General features: G+C 41.8%; 1 long non-coding RNA gene across 1 annotated transcript in view; it reads left to right on the forward strand.

Annotated features, from left to right (window-relative positions):
- Positions 1 to 696: 696 nt before the first annotated feature.
- LOC141152868 (uncharacterized) overlaps positions 697 to 20,227 on the forward strand; it is a 270,377-nt gene continuing 250,846 nt past the window's right edge. The window contains exons 1-2 of the long non-coding RNA XR_012247175.1: positions 697 to 879; positions 11,830 to 11,945. This is a non-coding gene — a long non-coding RNA (uncharacterized lncRNA). The remainder of the gene's footprint in view (positions 880 to 11,829; positions 11,946 to 20,227) is intronic.

A 20,227-nucleotide genomic window follows, 5' to 3' on the forward strand; every position in this document is an offset into this window, starting at 1 on the left:
ATGCTTTTTTAACAGGTATATTTTAGGCATTATCCTAAGGTAAAATTCATGTTTGGTTTGTCTTCTCCTAGTTAAAAAAGCATCTGTCTTGTCATTCGTTTACATATCTATTTAATATATACACACACACATATATATATATATATATATATATATATATATATATAGTGCATATATTTTTTAATTTTTTCAAAACTTCTAGGGTTTATTTTGTGGACCACTAAGATAAAAAACCATACCGATTGAGATTTATGTGGTCTATATGTAAAAGGAAAAAACACATCAGAACATGTTTGTTGACAGCGACGTGTGAATGAAGCCTTGCTATGAAATGAACCTATTCTTTATTATGAGGTCAGGGTATTAGTATTATTGTATATACAACAAAAGGTCTCCTTCTGTGTGTTGTGTGTCAGATATGGAAGCCATATATGTGTCTGAGGAGGCAGTTTACTGACAGGGACCTGTTTCCTGCCACTTTGGACATTACTGCTGTACTCAATCACAGAGAGCCGTGTTTTCCAGTCACACACTATACACACAGAGCTGTGTTTTCCTGTCACACACGATACACACAGAGCCGTGTTTTCCTGTCACACACCATACACACAGAGCCGTGTTTTCCTGTCACACACCATACACACAGAGCCGTGTTTTCATGTCAGGTGCTGCGCGCTCTGACACAAGCGGCAGCCCGGAGCTGAGGAGATTCCCGCCCGCGCACTCGCGGCTGCTGTTTGCCTTGTGTGTGTGATTTTTCCCGCCCATTTCAGGTGAGCGCCGGCGCTAAATGCCGCACACACAGTACACACAGGAGGCGCGGACGTGCGCCAGAGAAAAGACGCCTTTATTTACTCTACACACAACCTGTGCTGAAATGTAAGAGAAGTCTCTCTGGCATTAGTCACATTTTTCTTTTTTTGCAAAAAAAAAAAGTCAATATTGAATTGTGGTCTGACCTATTTACACTAGAAAAATGTCTGCAAAGGATCCACTATAACTATACAGCATTGTGACTGCCATATAATGTTACATTATAGTGTTATAATGTTTAGTATAGCTTTAATACAGACTATGGAGGTTATATAACATATTTGTTTATATATATATATAGCATATTTCTGAAGTAAAATTTTGTGGAAAACATCCGGCTGTCATATCCTTAGGGAACCATTCACAAACCGCATGCAAAAAACGTCAATTTGGTATATGGCAGACAGAGAAGGTCCCAGCTGTACAGTACAGCCGACTCCTACCCTTTAGGCTATGTTCACATAATGTTTTTTTGAGCGGCTTCGCTCCTAAAAACACTTAAAAGAATCCCCCTACTCATTCCTATGGTAAAACTTCAGAGAAGGTCTCAGCTGTACGGTACAGCCGGCTCCTACCCTTTAGGCTTTGTTCACACAATTTTTGAGCGGCTTCACTCCTAAAACACCCCAAAAAAAAAAAACACTTAAAAGAATCCTCCTAGTCATTCATTTCTATGGTAAAACGACTTCATGCTTTAGAACGTCTTTTCGACGCTTCAGGTTTCCAAAAACCAGATGTGCCTATCCTTCTGACTTTTTCCGCTAGGATGAATCTTCATACTTTACAATAGGGAAAGCATTTTATAAGCGTTTTCACCCAAGAAAACCAAATGCTGATGTTTTATTTATTGGTTAGTGGATTTAAAAAATGGTAGAAAATCATCACCCACACACACAAAAAAGTAAAATAAAATGAAATACGTTAACAGAAAACACCCAAGGAGAACGTTAACAAATTGTTTCAGGATAGAATAAAACTCCCGTGTTTCCAAAAAACTTGTTGTTTAGGACCATCAGAAAAAAAAAAAACGTAGTGTAAACATACCTTCAGGGCTTATGCAGATGTCAGTGCAAATCAGTCCGAGCACGGAGCACTAATGCTGGGCTAACCGTGGATCTCGTGATCCGAGCGTGACAGCCTCATAGAAATATACAAAGCTGTCACGCTCCAGTTGGGAGGGCTGTAGCGAGTCTGTGCATTGCGGTCTGATTTCGGACCGATTTACACTGATGTCTGCATGAGCCATTAGGGTGTGTTCACACTTTCGTTGGGCTAAAATGGCGTGAAACCACTTAAAGTGGCAAAGTTTTAAGGGTGCGTGCCCACGATCTGTAAAGCAGCGTTTTGGACGTAGCTTACCTGCTCTGCGTCCAAAACGCTGCGTTGCACAGTGAATGGGATTTATAGAAATCCCATGCCCACTGTGCTTCTATTTGATGTCGTGTAAACTCACCGGCGGCGCGACTTTACAAGCCGCAGCATGTCAACTTCTGTTGCGGAGACGCTAATTTCCTCAACAGAAATTTCCACAATAGAATGTATAGGATGCGGTAACTTTGCATGTGTTCAATGAACACATGCGGATTTACCTGCATCATGGGACGCAGCAAAAATATGATGTGTCCAAAGCGCTGTTATTGCCTGATCGTGGGCATAACGCAGCCTTCCACTGTGCCAAAATTTTGATATTTTTTAATGGGTTTTACGCCAGAATTCTGGAATAAAAAATTTGATGAATTGAGCCTTTAAGTTGTTGCGTTTTTTGAGTGGAAAATGAGCAGAAATCTCTGCTCCAAAAACTCAGCAAAAAGAATCCGTGTAAACAGTGACATAACTAGATTCCGATGGGACCTGTTGAAAAATTTGTACCTTGGCCCCCACCTGCATTTTCGTCAGATGTATGGGCCCTTGTAGCTTTCCAGCTCATGTGAAGAAATATGTGTTCTCTCCCATCCTGTTATAATGTCCCCATCGTGGGCCCCTTTTATTACTAATTTACTCCATCCTAGGCCCCTTCCAGGAATAATGTCCTCCATCCTGGGCTCCTTCCTGGTATATTGTCCTCCATCCTGGGCTCCTTCCTGGTACAATGTTCTTCATCCTGGGCTTCTTTTTGGTATAATGTCCTTCATCCTGGGCTCCTTCCTTGTATAATGTCCTCATAGAATAGAATATAATATATATATATATATATAATGTCCTCCATCTTGGGCCCCTTCGTGGTATAATGTTTTCCATCTTTGGTCCCTTCCTGGTGTAATGTTCTCCATCTTTGGCCCCTTCCTGGTAAAATGTTCCCCATCCCCCATCCAGGTATAATATACTCCATCCTCGGCGCCTTCTTGGTATAATGTCTTCTTTAGGCCCGAGTTCCATATCGCATCCCAAGATCATTGGATGTGGTATGCTAATGACACTCGGCTCTTGCTCTGCTGCACAAGTGTGGGGAAATTAATTTCTCCATCTCTGTTGCTCGCGTCAGCGGGAATCGCACTGCACTCGGGTGATATCCGAGTGCAGTGCGATGTTAGAATTATATGGGTGCGTGCGATCCAATTTGCGGATGCAATCGAAGCATGCTGCGATTGTTTTTGCATGCCGAATCGACATGAGAAAATAATCGCAGATGTGAGCTGCACCATAACATTGGGGCAAGTGCAATCCGATTTTTTATCGGATTGCACTCGTTCGATTGCATCGCAAGTGGGAGCGAGCCATTAACTGGTATAATGTCCCCCATTCTGGTGTAATCTCCTCCATCTTGTGCCCCCTTCTAGGAATAATGTCTTGTTCTGCTGCTCTTCTCCAACAAATGTAAAAAAAACCAAAAACAATTCCTATTACATCCCTCTGCTTTCACGACGTGCGGTGTCCTCTTCTATAGCTGACGCTGAAGCCTGCAAATGAGTTCAGCATGCAAGCAACGGGCAGCACATGACGTCACTGCCATTCGTTACCTGTGACTAGCACACCGATGTCAGCTGTCGGCCTCTGATTGGCCGGCGGTGTATATTGCAGTGCAAGGAGCAGACGGGTCTCTGCGCCATGATAAATTTCAGCTGAATGTGCGAGAGTCAGATAAAAATTAGACATGTCTCTGTGATTTTGTGCAAACCACTCAGGCCGCAAAAATACACGGACATGTAAACATCCCCATAGACCAGTGATTCTCAAACTTACAACTAGAGATGAGCGGTGTTCGACTAGTACTGTTCGCCAATCTCAAATTCGAGCTGTTTTGGGCGGTGTTCGAGTTGTTCGACGAACCCGAACGATTTGCAAAAAATTCGGCTGTTCGAGGTTATGTTCGATAACTGTTCGTGCACCAAAAGCGTGTCCTGCATGTCTGGTGCTATTTAGAGCACCAATCATGCAGGGATTGTCTGCCACTCACTGTAATGCCACAGCCATGGTGGTTGTGGCATTACAGTGATTGCCCAAATCGATGGGAACTGTGCTCACAGTGAAACACGAAAAGCCGGCAATTCAGCAGCGGCATACACCGGTACCCGACAATTTAGAACCGAAAGAATAGAGCATCACACATAGATTAGATAGATATAAACATGTCAGCCACATATATACGAAGTACAGTGAAAGTGCTGCTTACTGTACTTGTCATTTAGCGTAAAGGATTTATCAAAAAAAATAATAGTGTTTTCATGCACCGTCTCTTTAAAAAAGCCGGCCGGCAATTCAGCATCTGTACCCGACAATTTATAACAGAAAGAATAGAGCATCACACATAGATTAGATAGATAGAAACATGTCAGTCACATATATATGAAGTACAGTGACAGTGTTGATTACTGTACTTGTCATTTAGTGTAAAGGATTTATTAAAAAAAATAATAGTGTTTTCATGCACCGTCTCTTTAAGAAAGCCGGCCGGCAATTCAGCATCTGTACCCAACAATTTAGAATAGAAGGAATAGAGAATCACACATAGATTAGATAGATAGAAACATGTCAGTCACATATATATGAAGTACAGTGACAGTGTTGCTTACTGTACTTGTCATTTAGTGTAAAGGATTTATTAAAAAAAATAATAGTGTTTTCATGCACCGTCTCTTTAAGAAAGCCGGCCGGCAATTCAGCATCTGTACCCGACAATTTATAACAGACAGAATAGAGCTTCACACATAGATTAGATAGATAGAAACATGTCAGTCACATATATATGAAGTACAGTGATAGTGTTGGTTACTGTACTTGTCATTTAGTATTAAAATAAAGGATTTATTATTAAAAAAATTGGCGTGGGGTTCCCCTTAATTTTAGGCTCTAGCGGAGGTTAAGCAGACAGCTGGGGCAGATGTTTGAAGCCTGGGAAGGGGGTAATACCCACGGAGCTTCCCAGGCTACTAATATCAGCCCCCAGCTGAATACATAGCCTTTACTAGCTATTAAAATGGGGGACCCCCCCAAAAAAATGACGTGGGGTCCCCCCTAATTTAATAGCTAGCAAAGGCTAGGCAGACAGCTGGGGGATGATATTAATAGCCCAGGAAGGGAGCCATGAATATTGGCCCCCTCCCAGGCTAGAAACACGAGCCGTCAGCCGCCCCAGAAATGGCGCATTCATAGGATGCGCCAATTCTGGCACTTAGCCTCGCTCTTCCACTCTGCCCTGGTGCGGTGGCAGGGGGTAATAGGGCTGGGGTTGATGTCAGCTTATAATGCCAGCTGACATCAAGCCCAGGTTAGTAATGGAGAGGCGTCTATAAGACACCCCCATTACTAACCCCATAGTCAAAGTTAAAAAAAACACAAACACCCAGAATAAAGTCCTTTAATTGAAATAAAGACACAATTCTTTATTGTTCTAAATTAAACCATACTTACCGTCACACCCATTCCAGCTGAAGCCAACGATCTCCTGTAATAAAAATAAAATAATAAAGCAACATCATCCTTACCTTTCCATGGTTCCCACGACAGCTTCAGCTCTGCTACATCGAGATGACAGGCTGGACCGCAGCAGAACGCCGCCATCCAGCCTGTCATCCCGCAGACACTGAGAAGAGCAGGCTTGCTTGCGCTCCACATTGTCTCTCTGTGACGGCATAAAGATGAGCCGAGGTCATGTCCAATGAACTCGGCTCACCTCATGCACGTCACTTACAGCGTGGGAGAATTCTCCTGCACTCAGCACTTCAGCGTGAGAATTTTCCCACGCTGTCAGTGACGTGCATGAGGTGAGCCGAGTTCATTGGACATGACCTCGGCTCATCTGGATGCCGTCACAGCGAGACACTGAGGAGCGCAAGCATGCCTGCTCTTCTCAGTGTCTGCGGCATGACAGGCTGGATGGCGGCGTTCTGCTGCGGTCCAGCCTGTCATCTCGATGTAGCAGAGCTGAAGCTGTCGTGGGAACCATGGAAAGGTAAGGATGAGGTTGGTTTATTATTTTTCTTTTATTGCAGGAGATCGTTGGCTTCAGCTGGAATGGGCGTGATGGTAAGTATAGTTTAATTTAGAACAATAAAGAATTGTGTGTTTATTTCAATTAAAGGACTTTATTCTGGGTGTTGTGTTTTTTTTAAATACTTTACTAGAAATTCATGGCGGTCATGTCTAATACTGGCGTGACCCCATGAATTTTGGGCTTGGGGCCAGCTGATAATACCAAGCTGGCCCTAACCCCTTTATTACCCAGTGAGCCACCGCACCAGGGCCCTGGATGAGTTGGGTACAGCGCCAGAAGATGGCGCTTCTATGAACGCGCCATTTTCCGGGGTGGCTGCGGACTGCAATTTGCAGCGGGGGGGGCCCAGAAAGCTTGGGCCTCCCTGCGCTGCAGATTCCAGCCCCCAGCTGCCTAGTTGTACCTGGCTGGACACAAAAATAGGGCGAAGCCCCACGTATTTTTTTTTTTTATTATTTCATGAAATTCATGAAATAATTAAGAAAAAAAGGCCTTCCCTATATTGTTGTGTCCGGCCAGGTACAAATAGTCAGCTGGTGGTTGGGGGCAGCCCGTTCCTGCCTGCTGTACCTGGCTGGACACAAATATAGTGCGAAGCCCCACTTCAATTTTTTTTAATTATTTCAGGAAATTCATGAAATAATTAAAAAAAAATTGACGTGGGGCTTCGCACTATATTTGTGTCCAGTCAGGTGCAGCAGGCAGGAACGGGCTGCCCCCAACCACCAGCTGCCTATTTGTACCTGGCCGGACACAACAATATAGGGAAGCCCTTTTTTTCTTAATTATTTCATGAAATAATTTAAAGAAAATTGACGTGGGGCTTCGCCCTGTTTTTGTGTCCAGCCAGGTACAACTATGCAGCTGGGGGCTGGAATCCGCAGCGCAGGGAGGCCCAAGCTTTCTGGGCCACCCCCGCTGCAAATTGCAGTCCTCAGCCACCCCGGAAAATGGCGCGTTCATAGAAGCGCCATCTTCTGGCGCTGTACCCAACTCATCCAGGGCCCTGATGCGGTGGCTCACTGGGTAATAAAGGGGTTAGGGCCAGCTTGGCATTATCAGCTGGCCCTAAGCCCAAAATTCATGGGGTCACGCCAATATTAGACATGACCACCATGAATTTCTAGTAAAGTATTTAAAAAAAACACAACACCCAGAAAAAAGTCCTTTAATTGAAATAAACACACAATTCTTTATTGTTCTAAATTAAACCATACTTACCGTCACGCCCATTCCAGCTGAAGCCAACGATCTCCTGAAATAAAAGAAAAAAATAAAGCAACATCATCCTTACCTTTCCATGGTTCCCATGACAGCTTCAGCTCTGCTACATCGAGATGACAGGCTGGACCGCAGCAGAATGCTGCCATCCAGCCTGTCATCCCGCAGACACTGAGAAGCGCAGGCTTGCTTGCGCTCCACAGTGTCTCTCTGTGAGGGCATCCAGATGAGCCGAGTTAATGTCCAATGAACTCGGCTCACCTCATGCACGTCACTGACAGCGTGGGAAAATTCTCCTGCACTCAGCGCTTCAGCGTGGGAGAATTCTCACACTGAAGCGCTGAGTGCAGGAGAATTCTCCCACGCTGTCAGTGACGTGCAGGAGGTGAGCTGAGTTCATTGGACATGAGCTCACCTTATGCACGTCACTGACAGCGTGGGAAAATTCTCCTGCACTCAGCGCTTCAGCGTGGGAGAATTCTCACGCTGAAGCGCTGAGTGCAGGAGAATTCTCCCACGCTGTCAGTGACGTGCAGGAGGTGAGCTGAGTTCATTGGACATGAGCTCACCTTATGCACGTCACTGACAGCGTGGGAGAATTCTCCTGCACTCAGCGCTTCAGCGTGAGAATTTTCCCACGCTGTCAGTGACGTGCATGAGGTGCGCCGAGTTCATTGGACATGAACTCGTCTCATCTTTATGCCGTCACAGCCAGACACTGCAGAGCGCAAGCATGCCTGCGCTTCTCAGTGTCTGCGGGATGACAGGCTGGATGGCAGCGTTCTGCTGCGGTCCAGCCTCTCATCTCGATGTAGCAGAGCTGAAGCTGTCGTGGGAACCATGGAAAGGTAAGGATGATGTTACTTTATTATTTTTCTTTTATTGCAGGAGATCGTTGGCTTCAGCTGGAATGGGCGTGATGGTAAGTATGGTTTAATTTAGAACAATAAAGGATTGTGTCTTTATTTCAATTAAAGGACTTTATTCTGGGTGTTTGTGTTTTCTTTTAACTTTGACTATGGGGTTAGTAATGGGGGTGTCTTATAGACGCCTCTCCATTACTAACCTGGGCTTGATGTCAGCTGGCATTATAAGCTGACATCAACCCCAGCCCTATTACCCCCTGCCACCGCTACAGGGCAGCGTGGAAGAGCGAGGCTAAGTGCCAGAATTGGCGCATCCTATGAATGCGCCATTTCTGGGGCGGCTGACGGCTGGTGTTTCTAGCCTGGGAGGGGGCCAATATTCATGGCTCCCTTCCTGGGCTATTAATATCAGCCCCCAGCTGTCTGCCTAGCCTTTGCTAGCTATTAAATTAGGGGGGACCCCACGTCATTTTTTTTGGGGGGTCCCCCATTTTAATAGCTAGTAAAGGCTATGTATTCAGCTGGGGGCTCATATTAGTAGCCTGGGAAGCTCCGTGGGTATTACCCCCTTCCCAGGCTTCAAACATCTGCCCCAGCTGTCTGCTTAACCTCCGCTAGAGACTAAAATTAAGGGGAACCCCACGCCAATTTTTTTTAATAATAAATCCTTTATTTTAATACTAAATGACAAGTACAGTAACCAACACTATCACTGTACTTCATATATATGTGACTGACATGTTTCTATCTATCTAATCTATGTGTGAAGCTCTATTCTGTCTGTTATAAATTGTCGGGTACAGATGCTGAATTGCCGGCCGGCTTTTTTAAAGAGACAGTGCATGAAAACACTATTATATTTTTTAATAAATCCTTTACACTAAATGACAAGTACAGTAAGCAACACTGTCACTGTACTTCATATATATGTGACTGACATGTTTCTATCTATCTAATCTATGTGTGAGGCTCTATTCCTTCTTGTCTAAATTGTCGGGTACCGGTGTATGCCGCTGCTGAATTGCCGGCCGGCTTTTTTAAACAAAGCGTCTTCTGAGCAGTTTGTCAGCTTTTGGACACCTTTGAAGGTGTTTTCTATGTGTTTCTATGTGTTTTTGTTTGCCTGCCATTGGTTTTAACGGTGTTCGACGGTGTTCTAAGGTGTTCGACGAACAGTTCGACGAACAGTTCCTCGAACATCCCGGTGTTCGACGAACCGAACCGAACCCGAACACTACGGGGGTGGCTCAACACTACTTACAACCTTCAACAAATCATGTTTTCAGGATTTCCCTAGTACTGCACAGGTGAGAGAACCTATGGCAATTTCTCATGCCTTGATAATTACAGTCCTGCTCATCATTATTGGCACCCTTGAAGTTTAAGTACATAATGTGGAATATCTCCTGAAAAAAATGAATCAAGCGAAACAGTTTTTTTTATATAGAGCACTTGTGTTAAATACAAAAGAGCAAATGATAAACAATAATTTAAAACCAAAAACAATGGGAGAGAAAAATAGAAAAACCTAAAGCTTGCTGTGTTATTGTTATTGGCACCTTTTACATTAATTTAGTATGGAAACACGTTTTGAGTCGTCTGTGGTAAATCATAAGAGAGATTCTCCTGTGATTAATTGTTGTTGCTCATGTGACATGAATTAGCCAATGAATGATGACTTTATTGTTTTAAAAAGCCACATGGTAGGCCTGTTCCTTTGTCACAATGGTGAAGACAAAGGGGCTGTCTGAGGACATCAGATCTGCAATTATTAGCAAACAAAAGACTTCCAAAGGTTAAAAGGCTATCTCCAAAGACCTTGGCATCCCAGTTTCAACAGTGCGCAATGTTATTAAGAAATTTGCCAAGCATGGAACCGTCAAGAACCTTCCTGGACGTTGGGGAAACAGCTGAAGGCCAACCTGGACAGTCTGGGGTCATGGTTTCAACAAGTACCAAATTCACCACACTAAACCAAGCAGAGCTTTATGGGCAAAGACCAAAGAAGAAACCATTGCTGAAGAAAAGATATAAAATGGAACGACTGATCTTTGCCAAAGAGTATCTAGACAAACCACCAAACCACAATCCTTCTGGGAAAATGTTCTGTGGAAAAATGAAACAAAAATAGAGCTTTTTGGCAAGGCAAAGCATCAGTTTATTTACAGATGGCGCAATGAAGCTTATAAGGAAAAGAACACCTTACCAACAGTTAAGCATGGTGGAGGATCCATAATGCTGGGGGGTTGATTTGCTGCGTCTGATACTGGAGGCCTTGACCGTATCACAGGACTCATGAAATTAGAGAATTATCAAAAGATTTTAGAGCGAAATGTCCTACCCTGTGTAAGAAAACTTGGTTTGAGTTGAAGATCATGGATCCTCCAGCAAGACAATGACCCAAAGCACACATCCAAAAGTACACATGAATGGTTGAAGAAGAAAAAATGGACTATTTTAAAATGGCCAGCAATGAGTCCTGACCTCAATTCCATTGAAAATCTTTGGGGTGAGCTGAAATCTGCCATTGGGAAAATGAACACTGCAAACATTCAAGAGCTTGAACAAACTGCAATGGAAGAGTGGGAGAAAATTCCAGCTGAGAAGTGCGAGACGCTTATAGATGGCTACAAGAAACGTTTGGAGGCTATCATCAATGCCAAAGGGTGTGCAACCAAGTATTAATTAGGGGTGCCATTATTGCTGCACATGCTTATTACTCTGTATTTTTCTTTGAAATTGCAACATGGAAGTTGAAAAACAATGTTTTATTGTTGTATTACTTTCGACCACTAATTAAAAAATCCTGAGGATATAACTTTGGTACATTTCCATTTATTTCTGAAGATATTGTACAGTCTATGAAAAAAATGAAGGGGTGCCAATAATGGTGAGCAGCACTGTATTCCATCACCTGGGTAATGCTAAGGAAATCCTGAAGACATGACATGTTGGGGGTGGTGGGGCTAGAACTCGGAAGCGAAAAACTGACAACTGAATGAGCCGTAAAACAGACTCGCCTTAGCTTTCATGGAAGTGTATAAAGAAAGTTCTGAAACTGTCTCATTCATTTCAATAGGCCTTAATGAAATGCATGGACATGCTGTACAAACATTTAGACTGTGTGCGCACAGGACATACACTATATGTAGTGGAAAATCCAAACTTGAAAATCTGCATATTACAGTACCAGTACAGTGAATGGGATTTTAAGAAATCTCATGCCCATGCTGTGAAGAATATGCTTGGCATAAATTGATTGTCGCTGTGGACATTACAGTGGGTAAATGCCCTAATTTTGCCATTAAGTGGTTAATATTAAGTCCATTATTTTGTGATGTGTACAAATAAAACAATGGTGCAATGGGTTTGTACAGCACTGAAAAGGCCCGGATGAACTTCTCAGATGTTAGGAAGTATAAATTACATGAAAACCCCAATATGTACTTAGGGCACTTCTGAGGTTTACCTTCTCATCTGTGTTTACATTGGTTTCAGATTGAAGACTTACGCCATCGATCACCACTATATAACAGAAGATGACAATTTCATTGTGTAATATCCATTTAAATGGAATCTGTTTGTTCTGCTGTGTAGCGAGAGAAGATTTTCAGGTATGTTCTCATTATTACAAACCTCGCTCAGTGTAAGAATTCAGTGCGCTGTTGGAATGCAGTTTGCAGCACCTCCAACTTTCTCTCTGACACCATGCTGCTGGTATCAGGAGGTTTGTGCAGTGAAAATAAACCATCTACATAGCTAGTAATAAACAGTCCGAGTGGCTAGTGTTCCCACTACTACTTAAGGCCCCATACACTTTAGACTGATGTCGGCCATACCCACTGATATCGACAGTGGGTATGGCCGACTGACTGATGGGCGGAGGAGATGTCAACCGTGCATGTCCAATTTCGGACTGCTGATTGCATTGTTCTCCCAGAGATAAGTTGCCGGCCAACGTGTCAGTTGCCAGCTTTTTCATAGAGACAGGAGCTCTCTGCCGAATGAGCGCTCCAGTGTATGGGAGAGTCATCTGAGATGGCGATCGGCTGAAGCATTGTTTGGCCAACAGCCATCTAATGTGCATGGCAAGCTTTAGGCTTAGTGCACACTGCTTTTGTGGCCATTGTTTGGGCCAGGTATATGCCCGTCAGTGGTCATTGTTTGGATAGATGGCCAGGCATTCAATTTAGACATATACCACAAGATATAGATGTTTTTTAGTAGCCTTCTGTATAGGAAAGTGCAGGATGCAGCACTTTTCTTTAGAGTTGAATGGGAATTTTCTGAGACTTTTACATTTATGGCCTATCCTTAGGACAGATCATCAATATCTGATTGGTGGGGGTTTGATACCCAGCTCCCCTCCCGATCACCTATTCTCCGTGGCGCCTGAAAGTGCTCAGTTGCGGAGCTGCACAGCACAGTTCTGTCACCTGTATTGTGGCCACGGAGGGGTAATGCACATCTACCTCCTTTTAAAATAATTAGCTGAGGGGTGCTGCGTGTCGCAACCGATTCAGTCGGACATTGATGATGTGTTCTAAGATGTTAGGGCATCAAAGTAAAAGTCCTGGACAACCCCTTTAAATAAACAGTATGCAGACACACACTTGCTAGATGAAGTTCAAAGAAGCCACACTTTCGGGCCTCTGTCTTGCAAATGATATTTCTCCGAACATTGAAGTATTGATTGCTTTCAGAAAAGGAAATAAAAAATAGTCTTGTTGATTAGATGTCTTTTAATTGCTAACGGAAATAGGATGTTACAAAGCGAGCTTTTGAGACTACTTTGTTCTCTTCACCAGGCGTGGTATAACAGGGTGTCTGAAGAAACACAAGCACACATATACGCAAAAAGAGCCGAGACATGGTGTAATAAATCGACATTAGAAAAACAAACAGAATAAACTTAGAGAGTTAATCCTTAATTAGTTTAGATAAGAAGTCTGAAAGTTTTATTGTGCCAGAATTTATCAATTTTGCGGAGACATAGTGCTGGACCCAGGGAGGGTGAGTACCTGATGATTTTATTTAATTTCTTTCAACATTGTAAGGAAGAATTTGTTAAAATAGTTGAAAGGAGGAAAATGTTAACGTTACCAAGAAGAATTAGTTAAGAGTTGAAAGTGGAAAAGCCCTTTAAACAAAAAACACTTGAAGAACCTAGGCTTTAAGTGCCAAGGTACGGGATCGGTGGGGACCATTCTCAACTACTGCAGCTCATATCTCATTCACTTCAACGGGAGCTGAGCTGCAGTACCTGAGAATGGCCACTACAACCGGGTATGTCGCTGTGGTGTCCTGGCTCCATCTACTGACTACATTCGGCTGTCACAGACCCTACAAACAGGTAATTGGTGGGGGGCTGGGTACCCCCATCAATCTGATAATGATGACTTATCCTATCTCACCAACATCCCCAGGATACTCCTTAATTATATACATTTCTATAAATGATGGGTGATGATAACCAATATGGCTGCTATTTTTACTCTACTGTGTATTGCCAGATTTATAAATATGAAATCTACCTTTTTTACACAGCAACACAGAATTGGCAACACAGAATTGGTGAAATCATCTTTGCACAAAGAGGCAGATATATAAATATAATTTTTATTCTTTGTTTGCATACTAATCCTGTAAAATGGAGATCATGCCTTAGTCTAACTAATAATCTTTACATCGCTATTCTGGCTGTTTCTCCCACACATTTTGTAATAATTTGCAAAGGGAACATGCATGTATTACAACGTTAGAGAAAGCTAACAGGGGAAAATGAGAAGAGAGCAGGCTAATTTTGTGATGAATATTCATTTAAAGGCTTGGGGGTTTTGTTGTTATTTTGCAGTTAGTAATTATTCTTTATTGTGTTTCTTTATATTTGCTTGGAAATGGGATATGCTCACATATTATTTAAGAGTTGTAGATGATAAGGAACAGGATAGTTGCACTACCTGCTCGGTAAATGTGTATTCATTAAGCTGTTTGTCTCCATGGAAACAGTAATGACACATTACTGGCAGTTATGTAGTCCTTTGTCTCGTGTAAAGACCGGTCTCCTTGCCTTAGCGTTGTCTGTTGCAGGGAAGAAAAGCTTAAAAAAAAAATCTGCAGAAGAGGTAATTTTTAATTTTAAAGAAGAAATATGATTCAGAATTGACCTTGTTTCCTTCATCCCGAATTTCAAACAACTTATTTAAAATATATTCTGTTAACATTTTACTAGCAATATTTTATAGCTAGTGATGGACATGAGATTATAGCCAGCTGACTAATGGAGGACAGTTGATCAGACGTAAAAGGCTGAGCTTTCACGCAGGGGGTGCTGCTTGCAGCCAAAACCCACGGCCAGATGCGGTGACCAATGGCCCACAAAGTATTAAAGGTAGAGATGGCCGTACATATGATATAGTAGTCTGCAAAAGTTTGGTGAGCAGACAGCTGTCTCTCTTGACTTCCCCATACATATGAGCGCTCAGCTCGGCCAAGCATTCGGCTATGTGCCCACGATCGAGAGCCGCTGTGGCCCCGACATTGCAGAACAACCGTGCGGCTTCTGCCCTCATTATGCAAATGAGCGGCTGCAATTTTTTTCACATGCAGACTTTCCTCATTAATGTTAATCTATGGGGAAAGTCGACATGCGGACCCACAAGAGAAATTTACATGCTGCGGGTCTGAAAGACGCGCCGCATGTCAGTTTCCGTGGGTGATCCGCAGGTGCACAGACACGCATAGTGGACATGGGATTTCTTGAAATCCCATCCACTATGCTGTAACATCTGGACGCTGCGGGTTTGACGCTGTATAAACACGCAGCTTCAAACCCTCAGCGGCTCCTGATCGTGGGCACATAGCCTTCATGTTTTTTTCAGCAGAAAGAGAGGAGAAAGCCCCTGCCAGACACCTGTGGCAGTGACTTATCTCTACCTAAAACAAGAAGACCGACTGTTGCAATTCCAGCTGTCCGATCCATTTCTCAATACTTCCATTCAGGCCACGGACCCACTATCAGTATTTGGTCAGTATTTTTTCTCAGGAGTGGGAGCCAAAACCAGGAGTGGGTGATAAATGCAGAATTTGTGCACCTCTTTCTATTATACCTTTTCTCTGATTGTTCCTTTACCTGGTTTTGGCTCCCATTCTTGAGAAAAATACTGACCGAATACTGATCAAATACTGATAGTGGGGCTGTGACCTTACTCATAAAATTGTGTAGCCATTTACCACTACATGTCGGTGTAGTTTCTGCTGCACATGTCAGCTATTTTTGTGAAAACCCAGCCTTCCCAGACCAGTTTCACACATCCAATATTTACAATCCAAGCATGGACCATGATGTCAAGAGAAGATACCAATCTCCTTATCTGAACTCAATGGCCTCATTGGACATACAGTATATAATATAAAAAATACATAAAGCAAATACACAACTTGTGCATTCACCCTACTTATCAACTGGTACAGCAAGGAAAATAAATAACAAACCCTCTTTAAGTGGAGAATAAACAACTGTTTTGGGGCTTATTGCTGCATAAAAATCAGGTTGTATCTGTTTGACCCTTTGATAGAAATGTAATAGAATTTTCTAGATTAAGTAATATTAAAAAAAAAAGCTAACATATGTACTGAAATGGTGCATAAAAATACTAATTTACTAATTTGAGCTCATTCAGACACCAGTGTTTCGACGTGTATTTCATGGATATAACTCATACCCATTATAGTCTATGGGGCTGGTCACATGTCTGTGTATTTTTGCAGGCCAAGTAGTCTGCACTAAAACATGGAGGCATATTCAGTTTTAAGACGCACCACAAATGATACTTGCCAATGCTAGTCTATTGCTCTGTGAAATAAATCAGACAAGACTTGGTTTCCCTCCTAGCTACATCCAAATTCTTCGGCCTCACTATCAGTATTTGGTCAGTATTTTTTCTCAGGACTGGGAGCCAAAACCAGATGAGGAACAATTAGAGAAAAGGTATAATAGAAACAAGTCACCAATTCTGCATTTATCACCCACTCCTGGTTTTGGCTCCCAATCCTGAGAAAAAATATTGACCGAATACTGACCAAATACTGATATGGGGGCCGTGGCCTAATGCTGTTCATTTTCATGTTTGTTTGATAGAAGAAGTTAGATAAACCACCTCTTAAGCAAAAAAAAAAAACATGAAATTCTGATGATAACACGAATGCATAGACCACACACTGCTGAAATCTGATTCAATTCACTGTTGACAAGTAGTTTGGTTTTTTGCTTACAAGAAAACTCACAGATATCGGAATGAGGATTTTGACTTTATCCTTGTTAAAAAAAAAAGACTCATTGTGTTCTAAAGGCCAAAATTGGAGTTTTTGGACTGATTGCATTTATGGCTGTATAGGTCCCTGTCCGAGCAGTGGTAATAAGGCCTCTTTCAGATGTCCATTTTTCATGTACATGTTCTCTCCTTATTTTTATGGATTGAACATCCACCCATTCTAGTCTGTGAGGTTGTTTACATTTCTGTGGTTTTCTTTCAGACTGAGTGTCAGCAAAAAAAAACCCAGAGAAATGTCAGTTTTTTGAGTCACAGATCATACTCATCCATTCAATGCAACAGGTCCATGAAAAAAGGACAGCACATGGAGGCCGTCCGTTTGCCATCAGAGTTGGGATTTCTTTTTTTTTGCATATGAAAAAAATGGAAGCCACACTGATGCAAAAATGGACCAAAAATGGTTGAAAATTGGTTCCAACGTAGTTAAAAAGAAGTCCCTAGTCTCTCGTATGAGAAAAAAATGGACATCAAGAATGAGGCTTTACACAATTATAACCGGTTATAGTCTTTGCACTGCTTAGAGAGCCTCATCCTATACTTCCAATTTCTGTAATCATAAAGTAAAAGTGGCCCATCCAAAAGTTTTCACTTGGTTCTTGATTTGGTAACGCCCATGAGGAGTTTCTACTCCTCACCATCTTTGTCTAGGCCCCTGCTGAGCCCTCCTAACCTGCCAGTCTGCAAAGTCAATGATTAAAATTGTTCCGACGACCAGATGCTGATGGCCTAGAGAATATTTGCGATATTTGGGGTTGTTTTTTTTCTACTGGGGTGATTGCCTATTGCTTTTTTTGTTATGGAAACCTCCTTATCCTGTCTTTGTTTTCTTACAAAGCAGAAAACCTGAAAGTGACTCCTTCTATGATAGAATAATACTGCAAAAATGTTGCTCATTTAAAAAGGCATTTCCTCGTTATTAGCATACATTTTTCTGTGCCATTTACAATGCTCTGTAATGACAGATATGTAGAGCCCTTGAAGGGGTTGTGGTAGAAATATTTGACATGTGTAAGAATGGTCTTAATGGTCTTTGAAAATAATGCTTCATATCAGCACACCATACAAGGATAAAAAAAGGATGATTGTGGCACATACTGGCACAGATACATCATGCTCAGTGATTCTCTAGGGTTATATTCCACAGTGTGTTACTTCTATATACTGTATATATCTACTGAGCATGATGCACCTGTGCCAGTATGTGCCATAATCCTTATTTTATCCTTGTATGGTCACACATCTGCACCATCTCTTTTTCTTTGTCTATGGGACACTAAGTGTAGTTCTCGACTATTCCTGCAGTTAAATAGACATTGCATGTAGAACTATTGCTCTATTCTATTGAGGCACTTCAGAGCCAAGAATTGTAGTGGTCCCATGGGTGGGATCCCTAGCCATCAGCAAGTACACCCCCCTTTAATACAGTTTTCAAAGGATTATGACTCCATTCTTTTCCTATGGGATTCATGCAATAACACTATACAGTAGTTTGGGCATATGGAGTTACAGTAGGGCCACATAGAAGTCTATTGCTGCTGTATAACAGCTCTGTAGAAGTTGGAGATTGTACAAACCCATAATATACTAATGTGCAGGAGCCATAATAGCCTCACAAATGAGATACTGTAGCGTAAACCATTTTCACCACTCTACCGTATAATGTAATAATTATTTAATCACTTTTCATGTTGCAGTATACATATACATCAAAGTATCATTTCTGCAAGTGTCATTATTGAGATAATTAAAAAGAAAGCGGAATGCCATATATGATTTAGGGTGTCATCATTACCTATTTCTGTAAGTCTACAGTTTCAAACAACAGCTGTCTATTAAAAACCCCCGTGATTAGTATGTGTCCATAAAAAGAAGGGATTAATATTAATATAAAAGCTCGGGTGTTAGCTTGATCAGCAAGAATGTAAGAGAACCCAAGTGGTAAACTCAAACATTGGAATGACGCCAAGCTGAAACTACAAATGTCAATTGTGCATATATGTATGTCCATAAATACATACTAATGCTTTGAAATATGATATGTCTGCAGGTTTGATTTATCACATTCATTATTACAGTTATAGCGCACAATAAATATGGGGGATTTATAAAACCTAATTATTAGTGGGATACAAATAGCATGAAAATTAACTGATTACTTCTAGAATGCTGCTGTAATACAAATATATACTTCTTTAATCTTTATTCACACATCCGTTTTTTTTCTCGTATTTGATTAGTGTGCTGGGTCAGATTTTCATCACTGTTTAGTCAGCATCTCAGTGTTTACCATGAGTGATTTCCTCATATGTAAAAAAAAAGTATGCAAAGCTTTTCCTACTCATTGCAATGTTAAAAAGTGACAACACACAGATAGCATCTATGTGCTGTCTGTGATTTTTTCACTGACCCACAGACCTGTATAGGTCATTTTCATACATGACTCAAATCATGATTTTTTTTTGTGGATATGGGACCAGCCTCATAGACTATAATGGGTGTATGTTTTATCTGTGAAGAGAAAGGATAGAACATGTACGTGAAAGTGGACATCTCAATTAGGTATTATAGTGATTGAATGGGTGGCTATTAATTTTTTCTAATGTATTATTATTTTTAAAGAAGTTTTCCACCTGTTTTTTCTAAAGATGTTAAAAAAGGTTGTTGTGGGTGGGACCGTTACTTATCTTTCTGCATCTTGACGATCCAGTGCGGCCACATCTGATGGTCTCTCCAAAGAAAAGCCACCTGACTGCTGAGGCCACTGATTTACTGCAGAGTTAGGAGACTGATAGATGGGATGATATTCCTTCCTGTGGGATGATGTTCCAGGGCATGAGAAACCTAAACCTGCAGCCAATGACTGGTCAGGTGAATATATAGACAGGAATCATCCCTTACGATCCTTCGGGAGACCACCCATTACGGCAACACTGGGTCATAGAGATTCAAAGTAATAAGTAATGTTTCTTTTTTTTTTCATTTCAAACCATCCCTTTCTGCTGACTGCCTAGGAAAACAAATGGAAAATCCCCTTTTTAATAATTGTGGGCAGCATGGTGGCTCAGTGGTTAACACTGTTGAATTGCAGCACTGGGGTCCTGGATTCAAATCCCACCAAGGACAACATCTGCTAGGTGTTTGTATGTTCTCCCCTTGTTTGCGTGGGTTTTCTCCTGGTTCTCCGGTTTCCTCCCACCCTTCAAAGACATATTGATAAGGAATTTAGATTGTGAGCCCCATTGAGGACGGCGATGATAATGGCTGTAAAGTGCTGCCTAATGTGATAGCACTATATAAGCAATGTATAATAAATAATAATAAATAACAAGGGGTTGTAAGATAATAAAAAAGCATTACTTATTTCCTCTGAAACCTGCCGATCCAGGGACATTATCCCTTCCGGAAATAACTGGAGAATCAGGAGTTCAGAGGTAAGTAACACTTCTTTCTTTTACAACCATTGCTTCGCTCTTTGACCCTGCCTTCTATTGCTGTCATAAGCAAAGCAAAGTTGAAGGGTATGTTTACTTTTATTTTATGAACTAAAAATAGTAAATACCCAT

This window comes from Phyllobates terribilis, unplaced genomic scaffold (genome assembly GCF_046119375.1).
Source record: "Phyllobates terribilis strain yellow unplaced genomic scaffold, ASM4611937v1 Scaffold_7__3_contigs__length_470593459, whole genome shotgun sequence".
NCBI classification, from domain to species: domain Eukaryota; kingdom Metazoa; phylum Chordata; class Amphibia; order Anura; family Dendrobatidae; genus Phyllobates; species Phyllobates terribilis.